Genomic DNA, 17,418 nt, shown 5'->3' with positions numbered 1-17,418 from the left:
CGAAGAGAGAGCATGCACTGGAGAGGCGGGAACACTTCGGCGGCCATCAGAGGGTGAGTATAAGACTATTTTTTATTTTAATTCTTTTTTTTGACGAATTATATGGTGCCCAGTCCGTGGAGGAGAGTCTCCTCTCCTCCACCCTGGGTACCAACCGCACATAATCTGCTTACTTCCCGTATGGTGTGCACAGCCCCGTGCGGGAAGTAAGCAGATCAATGGACTCCTAGGTGTGCGGAATCCCCGCAATCCGCTTTTTTTAATAAACATGTTGCTTTTTTTTTTCCGCGATGCGATTTTTTCGCGGAAAAAATCGCAACATTTGCACAAAAAATGCGGAATACCCTCTAAATAATAGGAGGCATATGTAAGCGTTTTTTTCGCATTTTTATCACGTTTTTATAGCGAAAAAACGCGAAAAATCCTGAACGTGTGCACATGGCCTAACAGTCCCCACTAGTCCAACTAGGCAAGTCTCATGACAACCACACTTACATATACAGCTGAAACTATATAAAAAGTCACACGCACACATGGTCAAAATTGTTGGTACCCCTCGTTTAAAGACAGAAAAACCCACAGTGGTCACAGAAATAACTTGAATCTGACAACATACTAGATGCCCGGCGAATCATACCAACTTGTCTAATGTATATTGGGGCCAATATACTATCCTAAAGCAAGCCAAGCAGGTATGGCACCTAAAAATGAAAATTTCATATGGCTCAGCCAACAATCTAAACCAGTGTTCACAAGCAGCAGCCATGGTATGTGCATGACGGTAATTTTCCAAATGTTGCCTTGAAAATGGTACTATACTAGATGGCTCAGTGTGTGTGCAAGCTGCCACTGTCCGAGCTTTAGTTCATTTTTGTAGGTTTGCGATGCAATATCCCAGTCTCGGTTTTTAAATTTCTTTTGTGTTCTGTGTTTAATGTTTGTTATGTATATTAATTTTATTGTTTTATTTTCTAGTATTGTTCTGTTGATTAACATTACCCCCTTGATGTGTGAATTGGCAAAACTAACTGAGGCCGGAGAGTTACTTTGGAAGTGTTACCTTTGCAGCTCTCCTCCATGGACTGGAAATTTGAAGGATGAATTGGATCATATAATAATATCATCATCATCATATATTCTCATGCACTATTTATTCACTCCATTTATTGAGAATTAATTAACTTATTAGCTTATATATATTTATTATATATGTATATGTCACTTATCACTTATGAATTATATGGCTGTTATATAGATATTGTATTTATTCATGTATTATTATATTTAGTATTTATCTTTTTGTTGCACTTTTATATTAGTATGGATAGATTTATGTTATCACCCAATTTTCCTTCAATCCCCTAAATATGTAGTGGGCTGCAGCTTCCAGCGTCCCCTAATACCGCACCGGGTCCTGTTGTGCGCATGTCTTCTGTGGCACAGACCAGAGCATCACTGATGGCGACTATGGATGACACTTGCGTTCCAATGACATCACTGAGACATGGACGCTGACACGCAGTGTTATTCCGTTCTGCAGGAAGTGATTCTAGTTCCGGCGTGCAGATCCGGAGACATGCGCCGGCTTTACAGGTTCCAGCGCCAAAAGGTATTTAAATACCGGCCCACACACACAGCATCACCGCACCTTGAAAAAGAGCAGCGAAACGCGCGTCGGTAGCGGCGTGACACGGGTCCGGCACTACACTATTACAGGGGTAAGCATTCCAAATAAGTACCACTATATGTTACAATGTCGCCACTAAGCAATGAATATATATTCAGCTAATGTACCGTACCTTACTGTGGGTTATATTGTGGATGCTTCCCATAGCAACTGTGAGCACTAGGCACTTTATGCTTTTATGACATTTTTGCCGGTATACCTGTGACTGACCTGATCCCTCTTTATGTAGAGGTTTGTCATATTAGTTTGGTATGTTACTGACTATTTAATAAATTGATATACACTTTATGGATTTTGGACTGAGTACTCCTTTTCTCTTTGGGTATCACTGTCCGGCAGTGTGAGTCCGCTTTACCAGATGAGAGTTTCTTGCTCACTGGGCGCTGGCTGCCTGTCTACACAGCACAATAATCGTGAAACAAGCGTTTTTAAAACATTGCTCATTCAGAATTATCTTACAGTGTAAATGCTGTAAGAGACTGTTTGTCAAGTGCCCACTAGACTCCTTTTCCAACAGTTTTGGATAGCCAAATAAGTACGGTAAAAATAATTCTGTCGATGTCACCAAATGAAATTGCCCACTCATTCACGTTTCATAAATCCTTTTTTTTTTTTTTTTGCAGTAAATGCTAGTTTCATATTGGATTTTATTGGAGCATTTCCCATAATATGAATTAATTATTTTTGGAAACAAGTCAACCTGTAGGAAACACTTAAGTGATGCTCTCCAGACAACTGTCCCAATAGAAAAAAAAATTAAAAATTAAAAAATGCTCGTTGAAGGTCTGGGGTCATTCCCTGGGGCTACAGTTTTGTCCATGGACATACCGTACATACTGCAGCCTATACAATTCACAAACCTCACCTCGAGGACAGAATTACAGTGGAATGTATACCCGAATGTTTCACTACTTTCTGAAGCAATGGGCAGGATTTGTAAGTCAGGGGAAACCAGTTTAAACTTTCCAATCAACTACTTAGGAAACACTGGGTTTGGCACACGTCCCATTAACTCCCTTTGTAGCCTGTGCGTGCTGCCAGATTTCAGCGAAAAGGAGTGGCCGATTTCCATATTTCTAACCACTCCTAGTTACAAGCCCAAAGGTAAAATTATGTCACTGTAGATCTTAATGCATGTAATAAAACCAGGAGCTCAGATCAGCAGATGTATCGAATACAGGGGGCCATCATTTGTGCCCTCCAGTAGGGACAGCCCATGCACCGAAACCTACTTTATAGCAGATTTCAGGTGAGAAGTTTCCCCAAAATCATTTTATATTTCATTAATCTTCATGTAAGCAGTGATTACCAGCACTGACATAATACTACTACTATTAGTAAAATGGCAGAAGTCAAACGAACCCCATGCACGGGGACGTAGCAATATTAACACTAGGCATTGTAAATTAAATTTGTGCTATTTCTAATAGAACGTTTTCATTTAGTGGGGTTTTAATCTAGTTTACACTGGCTCCTAGGCACTCAAAGCTACAAAAGATACATTATTTCTATTTCTCAGCTACATACTTTAGTAGAATGGGACAAAAATATACAGACATGACCGAAAAAGTGTTGGCACCCTTGAAATTGTTCCAGAAAGTGAAGTATTTCTCCCAGAAAATTATTGCAATTACATGTTTTGTTATACACTTATTATACAATATTGCCTTAAGCAGTCGTGTACTCCGGAGGACAGAGAATGAACTTCAATCCAATATTGCGGCCAGCATGCAGCCAGCTGGTAAGGAAAGGGTGAATCCAACACCCAAAAACCCCGCCCATATGACCCAAAACCGGTCCCGCCAAATTCAGGTGACAGGTTCCCTTTAAGAAAATACATGGAGTTAAGTCCTCTGCTTGTAATTTTTTAGTCACTGTAAGTGGGTGCTCTAGCAATTTTTCCAGCTCAGTCACCTGATTCCACTGACTTTCATTTAGCGTCAGTTGAGGGTTAGCCATGTCTACAAGAAAGGTTTTCAGTTCAACCAAGCGCTGAATCATTAAGTAAGTACTGCCCCATCGTGTGGCTTGATCAATAATTGCCCCTTTTCCAGCACGTCTCTTCAAAAGTGAGTCAACTTTAGGGGTTCTGGCAACAGTAGCCAATTTTCTCACCTTGCCAATCAGTGCAGCAGCATGTCCTTCTTGCAGACTGTCTCTTATAGCCAGCTGTAGCGTATGCACAACACAGCGCATGTGATGAATGAAAGAACTTATTGACACAGTTTCAACAAGATCATCTAAACTATCATGTTGCTTTCCACCATCATTACTCTCCTTCATTAGCTTAATAGTACTTATCATATTTGAAGCATTGTCAGTTACGACAGAAAGAACTTGCTCTTTTTTAAGTTCATAGTCTTGCAGAACCTTTTCCACCAAGACCTGGAGAAACTCACTGGTGTGATGAGCTTTGGTGTCTTTTACTGCCAATGTCTTGGTAACTATTTCATTTTTGTCACAAACAAATCGGACATTGATGGCAAAATAGTTCACTCTGACGTGTGCAGGCATCCATTTTAAGAAACAGAAAGCGTCCCTTGAGAGTTTTTTTTAAGTTCTTCCTTTTGTTTAAAAGCTTCTTCGATTACTAATTTTCTAATACTCTCTCTCTCCAGAGAAACACCAAGCTTTCGGGCCATTTCCCCATTCAGACACATAAAAGCTGGTCGTGAAAATAATGAAATAGGCACACTATCCTTTACAACAAGCTCTATGATCTGTTTTTTTAAATGTATCTACTGTCATTGTCACAGTAACTTTGTCACTGACAAAATATCTTGCAACTGATGGCTGCAAAGTTCTCTGCTCCTTTGTTTGGCTGGAAGAGCTGGGCACTGGTTCATTGGTTTGGATGCAGTCTTTCTCATCCACTGCTTTCAGTACTTCTGGATGAAAGCGCTGTAAATGTCTCTTTAGATTAGAAGCTCTGGTAGGAGCATTTTTATGTTTGCCTGAATATGCACTGATCTTGGCTTCACAGCATTTGTTCTCGTCTGGATCATTTGTCATACACTGACAGACATAATGTTTTCTATCTTGAGTGATGGTGAAATGTTCAAATACAGCTCATTTAATGTGACGCTTCTTTGACATTCTCAGGTTTTTAATTCTGCATTCACAATCCAAATGACAATTGTTTTTCCTAAAAACAATTGTACAAAATTATTGCCAGGTCGTACAACTGATATAGTGGTCAGTAATACTGTTGTTCCTCATGTACTCACAGTTAACTGATGCAAAGTTTGTTGAAAGGATAATACTTCTTACAGTCTTCCTCTTCTGAGTAGCAGCTGTGAGATGCTTGGAAGACGCACACCTAGTAAACATCTAGTCTAGAGGAGGAGCTTTACTACTAAGAATTTGCAACACATTTTCACTTTCAGTTTCATACACTGTAAGTAGCGGGGTTGGGGCAGCATGAGGTTAACCAAGTATAAGATTAGATAAGGGCAGTGGAGAACAGTGACACACAAGAAGTAAGAAATGTCTCTATCTCCAGCAGAACTGTTTATCACTGCTGTTCATAGTTTGGTAGAACATATATATTTGAGTAACATTTATAAAATTCATATGAAAGTTCAATTATGAAATATTAATATATATTTTTTTAAAGCTGGAGTCGGAGTCGGTACATTTCTACCGACTCCAACCAAAACTAACTCCGACTCCACGACTCCGACTCCACAGCCCTGCTGACAGGGCACACCTGTGAAGTGAAAACCATTCCCGGTGACCACCTCTTGAAGCTCTTGAAGAATGCCAAGAGTGTGCAAAGCAGTCAAAGAAAAAGGTGGCTACTTTGAAGAACCTAGAATATAAGGCTACTTTCACACTAGCATACCTCCCAACCGTCCCGGATCCCGCGGGACTGTCCTGATTTTGACAGCCAGCCCCGGGATCCCGGGCGGGACACTAATGTCCCGTGCCTAGGGCAGGGACAATGCAGGGGGCGGCACCTGAGTAGCTTAGGTTTGTGGCTGTTTTTTTTTTCTTATACATGCTGGGTCTCCTCCCGACCGATCCCGCCCCCACCCCGCCCCCCGCCCCCTGTGTGTGCGGCGCTGCCACGCTGAGGAAGAGAGCCAGCAGCGATCAAGATGAGAGGTCAGCGACTCACTTCCTCCTGTGTGTGCACGGAGCTCTGGCGTCTCCTGCTCTTAGCTGCTATCCCGGCAGAGAAGGAGAGACGGGGGAGGTGCCGGGACAGTGCAGAGCTGTGAGCAGCCGGAGAAACTGAAGAGCTGCAGTGCACATGGACAGATCAGCCGCCCCTGCACCACAGAGGAGATTGTGTGTGTGTGATGTGTGTGTGTGATGTGTGTGTGTGTGTGTGTGTGTGTGTGTGTGAGTGAGATGTGTGATGCTGCATTTGTGTGTGTGTCATGTGTGTATGAGGTATCTGGTGTGTGTGATGGCTGGGTGTGTGTGATGGCTGGGTGTGTGTGATGGCTGGGTGTGTGTGTGATGGGTGTGTGTGTGTGTGATGGGTGTGTGTGTGTGTGATGGGTGTGTGTGTGTGATGGCTGGGTGTGTGTGATGGCTGGGTGTGTGTGTGTGATGGCTGGGTGTGTGTGTGTGATGGCTGGGTGTGTGTGTGTGATGGCTGGGTGTGTGTGTGTGATGGCTGGGTGTGTGTGTGTGATGGCTGGGTGTGTGTGTGTGATGGCTGGGTGTGTGTGTGTGATGGCTGGGTGTGTGTGTGTGATGGCTGGGCGTGTGTGTGTGATGGCTGGGCGTGTGTGTGTGATGGCTGCGTGTGTGTGTGATGGCTGCGTGTGTGTGTGATGGCTGCGTGTGTGTGATGACTGCGTGTGTGTGTGATGACTGCGTGTGTGTGTGATGGCTGTGTGTGTGTGTGTGATGGCTGCGTGTGTGTGTGTGATGACTGCGTGTGTGTGTGATGGCTGCATGTGTGATGCATTTGTGTCAAAGCTGCATGTGTTTGTGAGCTGCGTTTGTGATGCTGCGTGTGTATGTGTGATACTGTGTGTGTGATGCTGCATGTGTGTGAGCTGCGTGCCTGTATGTCATTATACAGTATGGAGAACTGTGGCCATAATACAGTATGGAGCATCATGTGGGGTCATTATACAGTATGAAGCATCATGTGCAGTCATTATACAGTATGGAGCATCATGTGTGGTCATTATACAATATGGAGCATCATGTGCAGCCAGTATACAGTATGGAGCATCATGTGCGGTCATTATACAATATGGAGCATCATGTGCGGCCATTATACAGTATGGAGCATCATGTGCAGTCATTATACAGTATGGAGCATCATGTGCGGCCATTATACAGTATGCATGCGGTCATTATACAGTATGGAGCGTTATGTGTGTTCATTATACAGTATGGGGCATCATGTGTGGTCATTATACAGTATGGAGCACTGTGTGGCCATATTTTTTTGTTTATAACTATTGTATATGAAACAGTGTGATCAGCAGTGCTAAATGGGTGTGCTTGGGACGTGGATATGGGTGTGACTAATTATGAATGGGTGTGGTCAGAGGCGTGGCCTAAAATTTGCCACGGCGCGCTTTGCGCGCCGCAAACTTTGTCCCTCTTTCCCATCTTCAAAAGTTGGGAGGTATGCACTAGCGTCGTACTCGGCCCATCCGCACAACGGGGGCAGCGGATGCTGTTTTTCCACGCATCCGCTGCCCCATTGTGAGGTGCGGGGAGGTGGGGGCGGAGTTCCGGCCGCGCATGCGCGGTCGGAAATAGTGGTCCGTCGGCGGAAAAAAACGTTACAAGTAACGTTTTTTGCAGCCGACGGTCCGCCACAACACGGCGCAACCTTCGCACAACGGTTGCGACGTGTGGCAAAGCGTCGCAATGCGACGCAAATGCTAATCAATGGTGAAAAAACGCATCCTGCAAGCACTTTTGCAGGATGCGTTTTTTCAACCAAACGACGCATAGCGACGTGCAGTGCACGACGCTAGTGTGAAAGAGGCCTAAGACAGAATTTCAGCTGTTTCACACTTTTTTGTTAAGTATATAATTCCACGTGTTAATTCATAGTTTTGATGCCTTCAGTGTGAATGTACAATTCCCATAGTCATGAAAATACAGAAAAATCTTTAAGTTAGAAGGTGTGTCCAAACTTTTGGTCTGTACTGTATAGCTGATTAGCTTATCATCCCCTATCTAAATGTTATATTACGAGCTATACTACACATGCCTAGAATTCAGCAAGGTGTACTGCTTGCTGAAAATTAAACCAGGGCTGGACAACCCCTTAAAAAGTAAAAAAAAAAAAAAACCACAGTCTCTTCCCCCCCAGGTAATATGGGAAAAGTACTACAAACCTAGAAACACATTCTTGCTTCACCCAGTAGGGAAGGAAACAAATGCATGTAACCGGACACCACTGTTATTAGCAGGCATATGGTTCTTGCAGAACAAGATGTGAGGCATTCCCAAATACAGCAGCGATTTAAATGGAGGATAGATCAAATTGCAAATATTCCTAGCTCATTAGTCAATGGACTTTTTCACTTCAAAACCAAACGACATTTTGCTTTTTATTAAAAGTAATTAAGAGTCATTTTACTGAATTGAATCTATGTGTCTCAGTGCTTAGATCTAGGGCGAGAACCCTTCCTCCGACCAGTCATCCTTCACCTTACTCTTGAAGAGCTCTTTGCTGTAACAACTTGTGTTTATGTAACTTATTACCAGAAGTGCTGATACATTGTATTACACATACACATCCATATGGCAGGTTCTATGGAAGCTCTGTGTCAAATCAATTTCAATGAGAACAGCACTTAATGTTTGCTTGAGTGGAAATGTCATGAATTGTGCATTTTAAAAAGACTTAACTCCACTAAATTCAAGAAAGGGCTCTGCAGGGCTGCAGTCTTGTTGTATCAGAGCCCTATTCTCGGGTCCCAGCAATTGAGACACCTACTAGAAGTTATCACTCATTCTATGAATAGGTGATTAAAGGGTTATTCCTAGAATTGCATTTTAAAGAAAATCTGTATGCCCAAATTAACAGTATAAACTGAGCACACAGCCCTGAAGGGAATATAGCCCCATAAAATCACAACTTATTTTGCAGAATCTGAAGTTCAATCATAACTGCTAATTAGGGTGCTCAGTGCACCCATGATGTGGCCAAGAGGCTCCGTGCACCATTCCGCCCACTGGTTTTGCACATCCTCACCTCCCTCACTGGTAATTGACAGCACTGGAGCAAGCACAGACTGCAGAGAAATATCAGAAAAGCCAGTGCTATGAAACACCAGTGAGCGAAGATGAGACATGCAAAAAAAATCAGTGGACAGAACAGTGCCCTAAGACTGTTGGCCACATTACGGGTGCACGGAGCACCATAGTTGGCATATTTGATTAAACGGCAGTTTCCGCAGAACCGAGCCAGTGATCAGAGCACTAGAAGAGCCATTTTAATGGGGGCTATACCCCCAACAAGGCTATGGGCTTAGTTTATTATAAACAGCTTGGTCGCACAAACTCCTTTTAAAAGGGAATCTGGCAGTTGATACATGCAGCATATCAGACAGTGGCTGTATAATTTAATCCACATATGTTTGAAATTCCACAGCGTTTCAGAGCTAGAGAAAAAAATAGTTTTAAAAAGTCGCAGGGAACCGAGCCGTACAGGAGACTTGTCAGACAGGTAAGTCCCTGGTGGCTTCTCCCTGTCTGCTCCAGTGATTGATAGGTCTCTCCTTGTCATGCACATGTAGAGAACAGTCACTCTAGGGAACAGGGCGGGCAAAGCCACCAGGGTCCTGCCTGTCCAACTAGTCTCACCTGTGTCGTGGTACCAGCAGCTTTAAAACTACACTGCTCAAAAAAAATAAAGGGAACACTTAAACAACAGAATATAACTCCAAGTAAATCAAACTTCAGTGAAATCAAACTGTCCCCTTAGGAAGCAACACTGTTTGACAATCAATTTCAAATGCTGTTGTGCAAATGGAATAGACGACAGATGGAAATTATTGGCAATTGTCAAGACACCCTCAATAAAGGAGTGGTTCAGCTTCTGCAGGTGGGGACCACAGACCTTTTCTCAGTACCAATGCTTTCTGGCTGATGTTTTGGTCACTTTTGAATGTTCATTGTGCTTTCACACTCGTGGTAGCATGAGACTGGCTCTACAACCCACACAAGTGGCTCAGGTAGTGCAGCTCATCCAGGATGGCACATCAATGCAAGCTGTGGTAAAAAGGTTTGCTGTGTGTCAGCGTAGTGTCCAGAGGCTGGAGGCGCTACCAGGAGACAGGCTAGTACACCAGGAGACAGGCTAGTACACCAGGAGACGTGGAGGGGGCCGTAGGAGGGCAACAACCCAGCAGCAGGACCGCTACCTCAGCCTTTTTGCAAGGAGGAACAGGAGGAACACTGCCAGAGCCCTGCAAAATAACCTCCAGCAGGCCACAAATGTGCATGTGTCTGCACAAATGGTTAGAAACCGACTCCATGAGGATGGTCTGAGTGCCCGACGTCCACAGATGGGGGTTGTGCTCACAGCCCAACACCGTGCAGGACGCATGGCATTTGCCACAGAACACCAGGATTGGCAAATTCGCCACTGGCGCCCTGTGCTCTTCACAGATAAAAGCAGGTTCACACGGAGAACATGTGACAGACGTGACAGAGTCTGGAGATGCCGTGGAGAGCGACCTGCTGCCAGCAACATCCTTCAACATGACCGGTTTGGCAGTGGGTCAGTAGTGGTGTGGGGTGGCATTTCTTTGGAGGACCGCACAGCCCTCATGTGCTTGCCAGAGGTAGCTTGACTGCCATTAGGTACAGAGATGAGATCCTCAGACCCCTTGTGAGACCATATGCTGGTGCAGTTGGCCCTGGGTTCCTCCTAATGCAGGGCAATGCCAGACCTCAAGTGGCTGGAGTGTGTCAGCAGTTCCTGCAAGATGAAGGCATTGAAGCTATGGACTGTTCCCCAGACCTGAATCTGATTGAACACATCTGGGACATCATGTCTCGCACCATCCACCAACATCACGTTGCACCACAGACTGTCCAGGAGTTGGCGGATGCTTTAGTCCAGGTCTGGGAGGAGATCCCTCAGGAGACCATCCACCGCCTCATCAGGAGCATGCCCAGGAGTTGTAGGGAGGTCATACAGGCACATGGAGGCCACACACACTACTGAGCATCATTTCCTTGTCTTGAGGCATTTCCATTGAAGTTGGATCAGCCTGTAACTTCATTTTCCACTTTGATTTTGAGCAGCATTCCAACTCCAGACCCCTGTGGGATTAGTTGTGATTTACGTTGATAATTTTTAGGCTTTATTGTTCTCAACACATTCCACTATGTAATGAATAAAGATTTACAACTGGAACATTTCATTCTTGATATCTAGGATGTGGGATTTTAGTGTTACCTTTACCTTGAGCAGTGTATATTTTTCTCTGAAATGCAGCAGCGAAGATAAACATATATGGATGAAATCATACAGCCAGCATCTGATACATGCTGACCAAGGATCACGCAGCATGTATCAGCTGTCAGGTTCCCTTTATTACTGTAAATTATATTTACACAAGTCTGCTTTTACAAAAATTCTGGAGATTATTTGCGATTATGAAAAACGCGACAAATATAAAAAAGACATGTGAATACACCCTATGGATAGCTTACACTAGAGTAATACTTCACTTAGTAACTATTGCGATATCTTTTTATTGTAATATTTTTACCCTTTTGGGCTCAGATCTTTTACACATCTGAAAGCTTAGGAATAACAAAAATCCTAAATAGAGTAGTGTGTAGTATATGATGGTACCAAATATGCAGCTAATAGTTAGAGGGATCCATGACCACCTCCATGGACTCCACTAGCATAACTGCTACAGAGGAAGAATAAACTTATGGCACACGTTAGAATTGTGGACTTGTTCATTTGTTAGATCACGTTGTGGATGTCCTTTCCCTGCCAGAAACAGGAGGAGTGGAGAGAGTTAGAGTTGGAAGCTATAGAACTACAACTAACTACTAAAAAGTTATCATTAGAGATGAAGCGAGCCACACAGGTTTCTTGGACTGTAATCAAAGGATACAAACATTGCACAGTTTGTTTTACACTACTGTACACCTATGCAAATAAAATAAGAACAGATTAACATGGAACACATTTTTCCAAGCTTGCAATAAAGTTGTGGATTAATGTCTTTATACACTGCGAAAGTGTTAGATCGCATCAATTAATGGGCGTCTAAACCTTTTAGTGAGCAGTGTCTTACTTATGTGACATGGTAACTGCTAAACTGGACCTGTCACTTGCTCAAAAGAAAAAAAAAAAAAGTTACATACTCTGGAGGGGAGGGGAGAGAGGGGAAGAAGTCACAGACTTTACCATATTCTGCCACTTTTACCCATTTTGCTCTGTGTCACTCCGTTGCGGAGATATTCACATTTTTTTTCTACTGAAGCGCAGTATGTGAAATCTCTGCCTGGCAGACCAACTGGGCATTTCTTCTCAGTCTTCTCTGGGGGTGCACACTTTAACCCCTCCCTCTCAGATGCTGCCAATCACAGCTCAGCAGCATCTGCGACTGATATACTACTAGATCAGCTGCCAAACTGTGATTGACAGCCTCATGGAGAAAGGGGTGAAAGCACATGCCCCCAGAGAAGACTGTGCAGAAATCCCGAGATGGTCTGAACGAGTCCATGATCTCAACAAACTGAAACATTCAGAAATTCAACTCTATTTTTGTCATTGAAGTCTATGGGACTCAGACGGAATCAGCTGAATGCACTGCAGAAAGCACCATATCAACATTGCCTTAATTTGCCAACATACAGAAAAGCATTCTGGCATCAATGTGCAACAAAATACTGAAAGTCAAGAGGTGAGCACCATGCAGCCATGGTGAAACTACAACTCCCAGAATGCAGTGAAAGCTGGCAGATATTGGAAAATCTGAGCAGGAGATAACTAAATTTAAGACTGGCTGCTTTGCAAAGCCTGGATGGGAGGACTGAACATAGCCCATCTAGGATTTGTGTAGAGAGTGATCTGGTTGTTGCGTCCGGACCTCTCCTAGGGCAAAGTGCATGTTAAGTCTGGTGTGCAAACCCGTTTCTGGTTCTAGGGCGACATAGTCATGCTGAATCACTAATAAGGGTCACAATTACACATATGGGGGTATTACCATCTGAGACATTGCCAGCATATCAAATTAAAATGCCTGACATATTAGTCCAAAAAGTGATGGGAACAATAGGAGGCCCATAACCTCCAGTTAGCACTTATGAGAAGAGAAGGCCATGCGTAAATGTGGCTATCCCCAGTGTAAACTTGAGTGCCATAAACAACATTCTAGAGAGCCAGAAGCATAGATGGTCAGCTGTAAAGCTTGTATAGATCCTTCTGGAATGAGAAAGACGTCTTGGAACTCTATTCTCCTCAAATTAATGGGACACACATGACTGTGAGATACAGATAGATATATACATACATACATACATACATGCATGCATGCAAGCATCTGTGTGACCACATGGCTGGGAGGCACACAGATTGGCATAGTGGGCCACATGCTTGAGCATCTGTACTCCCTGAATTAAATCCACTAGCCAAGTGCCAGTGGCAATCTGAGCTCATACTTATAAGTCACCCACTTCTGCCTCCACCAGAGCCAAAGTCTTCCCTGGTTTCATACATTTCTGTATACATATTTATTTGATTTACTTATATAGCGCCATTAATTCCACAGCGCATTACAGACATCATATACGTATTAAACTCCAGATATGAGCGACGTATAGATCGCACACGTTCTAGTGCCACGCAGAAGACTACAGAGTGTTCAATAAGAGCAGTAAACCGTGGAGAAGACATCTCACATTAGGAAGCATGTGAAGATACAAGTTTAGACGAAGTAACTGCAGATCACAGATCGCCTGCCACAAAAGGCTGCTGTTTACCCAGGACTAAAATAGCTCCCATTTACATGAGGTTACCGCTTACAGGCCAGGCAAGGCTCAAGAGCCAGCACGCAGGCTGTGCACAGCGGTTGGGAGACCTGTCTGAGGTTTCATCACTTTCACGGCAAGACCAGCGCTATTCCTGTCACTAAACCGAACGAAACTAGAAAGAACCCCGGCAGGGCCCATTAGAAGGCAGTATGGAGCGGGCACAGCATCACCGCTGCCCAAAGTAACAATGACAATGTGAACTTCGCTGCAAACATTAACAGAACGCATGCAAGGTCTCACTCACACCTTCATTCAGCGAAACAGTGAGAAAGTGACCAGAAGACCCACACACACAGCACTAGTGGAACTTCGGTATGACGGCGTGTCACAAAGCAGAAACCTGTGCTTGCATTAGGCACAACAGCACAACTAGAAATGGCTCCTAGAAACAAGGCACAGATTTCGCAAAACTTAATGGTGCAAACTTAGGCTGTACTTACAGAGATTAAAACAATTCTCTTTCAGTGTAAACAGGCTGTCAACCAATGAGCACAACACTTGTTCAATAGGTGGAATGATTTTTTTTGTGCAGCACAACAGATCAGCGTTCTCAGTGATGCATCATCCTGTGTAATCAGGAGCTGCGCTGCAGAGAACAATGGCGGCCTATGTGCACCGAGTGATCCATTACAGATCGGTCACTGTACATCATTTACTGTGGTAAAGATGTAGCAATCAGCGGTTGTATCATGCCGCCAGTCACTCCATGTAAACAGACCCTTAGACTAGACAGTCTTGAAATGCACCATATTTACTAGAGCGATTCCTGCGGTTTGATAGGTCAGTCTGTTTTTAGGTCTGGTCTAAGCTGATAGCATTGGTAGTCAGTAAAGCACCTATAGAGGGCATTCTTTCTGCCACGATGTGTTGCTTTGTAAGCCACACCCCTTTTCCGAAAAGCCATGCCCTTTTATGAGGCCACACCCCCAACTAGGACAAGCCACAAAGTGTTTCTACAACACAAATATGGTGCAAGTCATCAAAGTCAGTTTTTTGTTACAAGTTACATCTGAAATCTGGTGCATTTAACGTTCTAACTACGCCCCAAAGTGTTCTGATTATTATTGGGGCATATTTATTATTCTGATCTCCATTACTACGGACTTTCAGTCCCACACTAAAAAGACTAATCATGTAACCTGTCTTGTGCCCAGGCTGGTAGCTGCTTGTCACACCAACGGTAACCAAGGTGCCCACACTATGCCAAGTGACTATAGTCAGCATTATTTTGTTGTATCAGTAGCCAGGGCCTCATCATTGTAAACAAAAATGTGATTCTCTCAAAATTCACAGACACTGGCCTCATTCAGTGATTTTTCACATACGGAAAAAACGTATAAGTGTCATCTGAGTTGTTCATCAGGATTTGGTCACGGTTTCTTCAGCCACTCCTACAGATTGCAATGTTAACACTAATGCCATGGGTCTGGGTGATTTTCATCCATGACACCAATAAAATCTAGGCAGGTCTCTGTGAATTTTGCACGGACAGTCCACAAAAAAAGAACATGGACATGTGAACAGCTCCATAGACTAGAATAGTTAAGTGTTCTATTCGAGAAACCACGGATACATTACATGATTCACAGACTTTAAGGCTTCAAGTAAGAAAAAATAAATGGTATGAGCAGCAGTTCCCTAATGTTACTGGAGGTGCCCCTGCAAATATTTGTAGGGAATTTAAAGCCTCATTAACAAGGTCTCATTCAGACAATTTCTTCATGTACAGTAGGGAAGAACAAAAAACAGACTGATTTTTAGCAGTATTGAGTCAGTGTGTCAGTCATTTTCTTACTTAAAAAAAAAAATAATAATTCAAAGCTTCTACTATCCATTTGCAATATTAAAACAGACAGCGCACAGACGGCACATGTGTTTCTAGTGATTTTCAAGGGCTGACAGACTCGTATGAGCGACTTTGATCTGTTACACCGGGAAAGAAAAAAAAAAAAAAATGAACAGGTAAAAACAGCCCCATACACTATAATGGGTACATATTCTATCCATGAAAAGCATGACTAGAACACATAGGTGAAGATGTGACATCTGAATGAGGCCTATGAGAAATGTGCATAAATAAGCACATATCACCAGCTAGAGCCCTTACAGAAGTTGCCTTACCCACACACCTGAATTGTGAACCCATTCTGAACCACCTCTTTGATCTACAATGGAAAGATTAGCTCCCACCCTGGCGGAACTGGTACATCCACATAAAAAAAAAAAAACAAAAAAAAAAAAACGCACATCAACCAGTATTTCCGCATGCCACCCAAGAAAAGAAGCCCAGATCTTCTAGGCCAAGCTGATGTGAAGCATTACCTCCTACATGAGCCCAATAAGCACTTCCGATCTTCCAAGACAGCTCAGAATCCGATCATTTAGAGCAGTGTTCCCCAACTCCGGTCTTCAAGAGCCACCAACAGGTCATGTTTTCAGGATTTCCTTAGTATTGCACAGCCAATAATTCCATCACCTGTGCAATACTAGGGAAATCCTGAAAACATGACCTGTTGGTGGCTCTTGAGGACCGGAGTTGGGGAACACTGATTTAGAGGGCACAAAGTGGGAAATTTCAACAATTATCACTCAAAAGAGACAGAGAAAGGCTATGTGCACACGTTGCGGATTTCCTGCGGATCCGCAGCGTTTTTTGCCATGCAGAAACTCTGCAGATCCGCAAGTGATTTACAGTACAATGTAAATCAATGAGAAAAAGAAAAGCTGTGCTAATGGTGCAGAAAATTCCGTGCGAAAACGCTGCGGATTAAAAGAAATAGCATGTCACTTCTTTTTTGCGGATCTGCAGCGTTTTTGTACCCATTCCATTATAGAAATCTGCAGAGGTAAAACAAACGCAGAAAATCCGCAGTAAATCTGCACAAAAAATGCGTCAAATCCGCACCTGCGCTTTCTGCCAAGAGATGCAGAATCCGCTCAAAAAATTCCTAAGCCTAATCCACAACGTGTGCACATAGCCAAAAGTCGGAAATTTTTGTGCAACACCTTGTTGATAAAAATTTTTTTGCAACTTTTACAGTCTGTCCACCAGCTTTGCGATCTTTTTCAAAAGCAGATGAAACTTACGGAATACTGAATCCCAGAGGCGCTAACATTTCTACAGAAGTTTCACTAATTATAACAGAAATGCATTTCAGTCCACGACTAGAGTACATTTTCCGAAATTGCAGCATGGACCACTTAAAGGGAACCTGTCGCCAGGTTTGGCTGATAAGAGATACAGCCATCACCTTGCAAGGCTGATATACAGCATTCTATAATACTGTATGCCTGCCTCCAACCCGACCTGTAAAAGAAAAATAACTTTCATACTCGCCTGCCGGGTGGTCCGATGGGTGTCGCTGGTCTTGCTCCGGCGCCTCCCTTCTTCTTACAATCCAGTCCCCCTGCTAGCTTCGTGTGGATGATGCGTTCCTTCGTCATCCACACAGTCTCCTCGGCACAGCACCCCTGCACAGGCGTACTTCTCTGCCCTGCGTACCCGCAACAGGGCAGAAAAGTACGCCTGCGCAGGAGGGCGATGCCAAGGAGACAAGTCATATACACGAAGCAATCAGGAAGGTGGCATCGCAAGAAGAGAGGCGCCAGACCAAGAAGAGCGACACCCCTCGGACCGGACAGCCCTGCCAGTGAGTATGATAAAAGTTATTTTTCTTCGCTTGCAGGTCGGGTTGGGGGCAGATATACAGCATTATAGAATGCTGTATATC

The 17,418-nt window shown here is 43.6% G+C and overlaps 2 protein-coding genes across 4 annotated transcripts in view; one reads left to right on the top strand and one right to left on the bottom strand.

Moving 5' to 3' along the window:
* LOC143816164 (uncharacterized) overlaps nucleotides 1-17,418 on the top strand; it is a 589,616-nt gene that overhangs the window by 509,476 nt on the left and 62,722 nt on the right. The gene's annotated exons all lie outside the window — the stretch shown is intronic.
* The window catches only part of MED13 (mediator complex subunit 13), a 136,196-nt gene that overhangs the window by 111,842 nt on the left and 6,936 nt on the right, over nucleotides 1-17,418 (bottom strand). The window lies entirely within an intron of this gene.

The sequence above is a fragment of the Ranitomeya variabilis genome, chromosome 3 (genome assembly GCF_051348905.1).
Source record: "Ranitomeya variabilis isolate aRanVar5 chromosome 3, aRanVar5.hap1, whole genome shotgun sequence".
NCBI lineage: Eukaryota > Metazoa > Chordata > Amphibia > Anura > Dendrobatidae > Ranitomeya > Ranitomeya variabilis.
The sequence above is the reverse complement of the archived record's forward strand: the minus strand, read 5'-3'. Positions and strand labels throughout refer to the sequence as shown.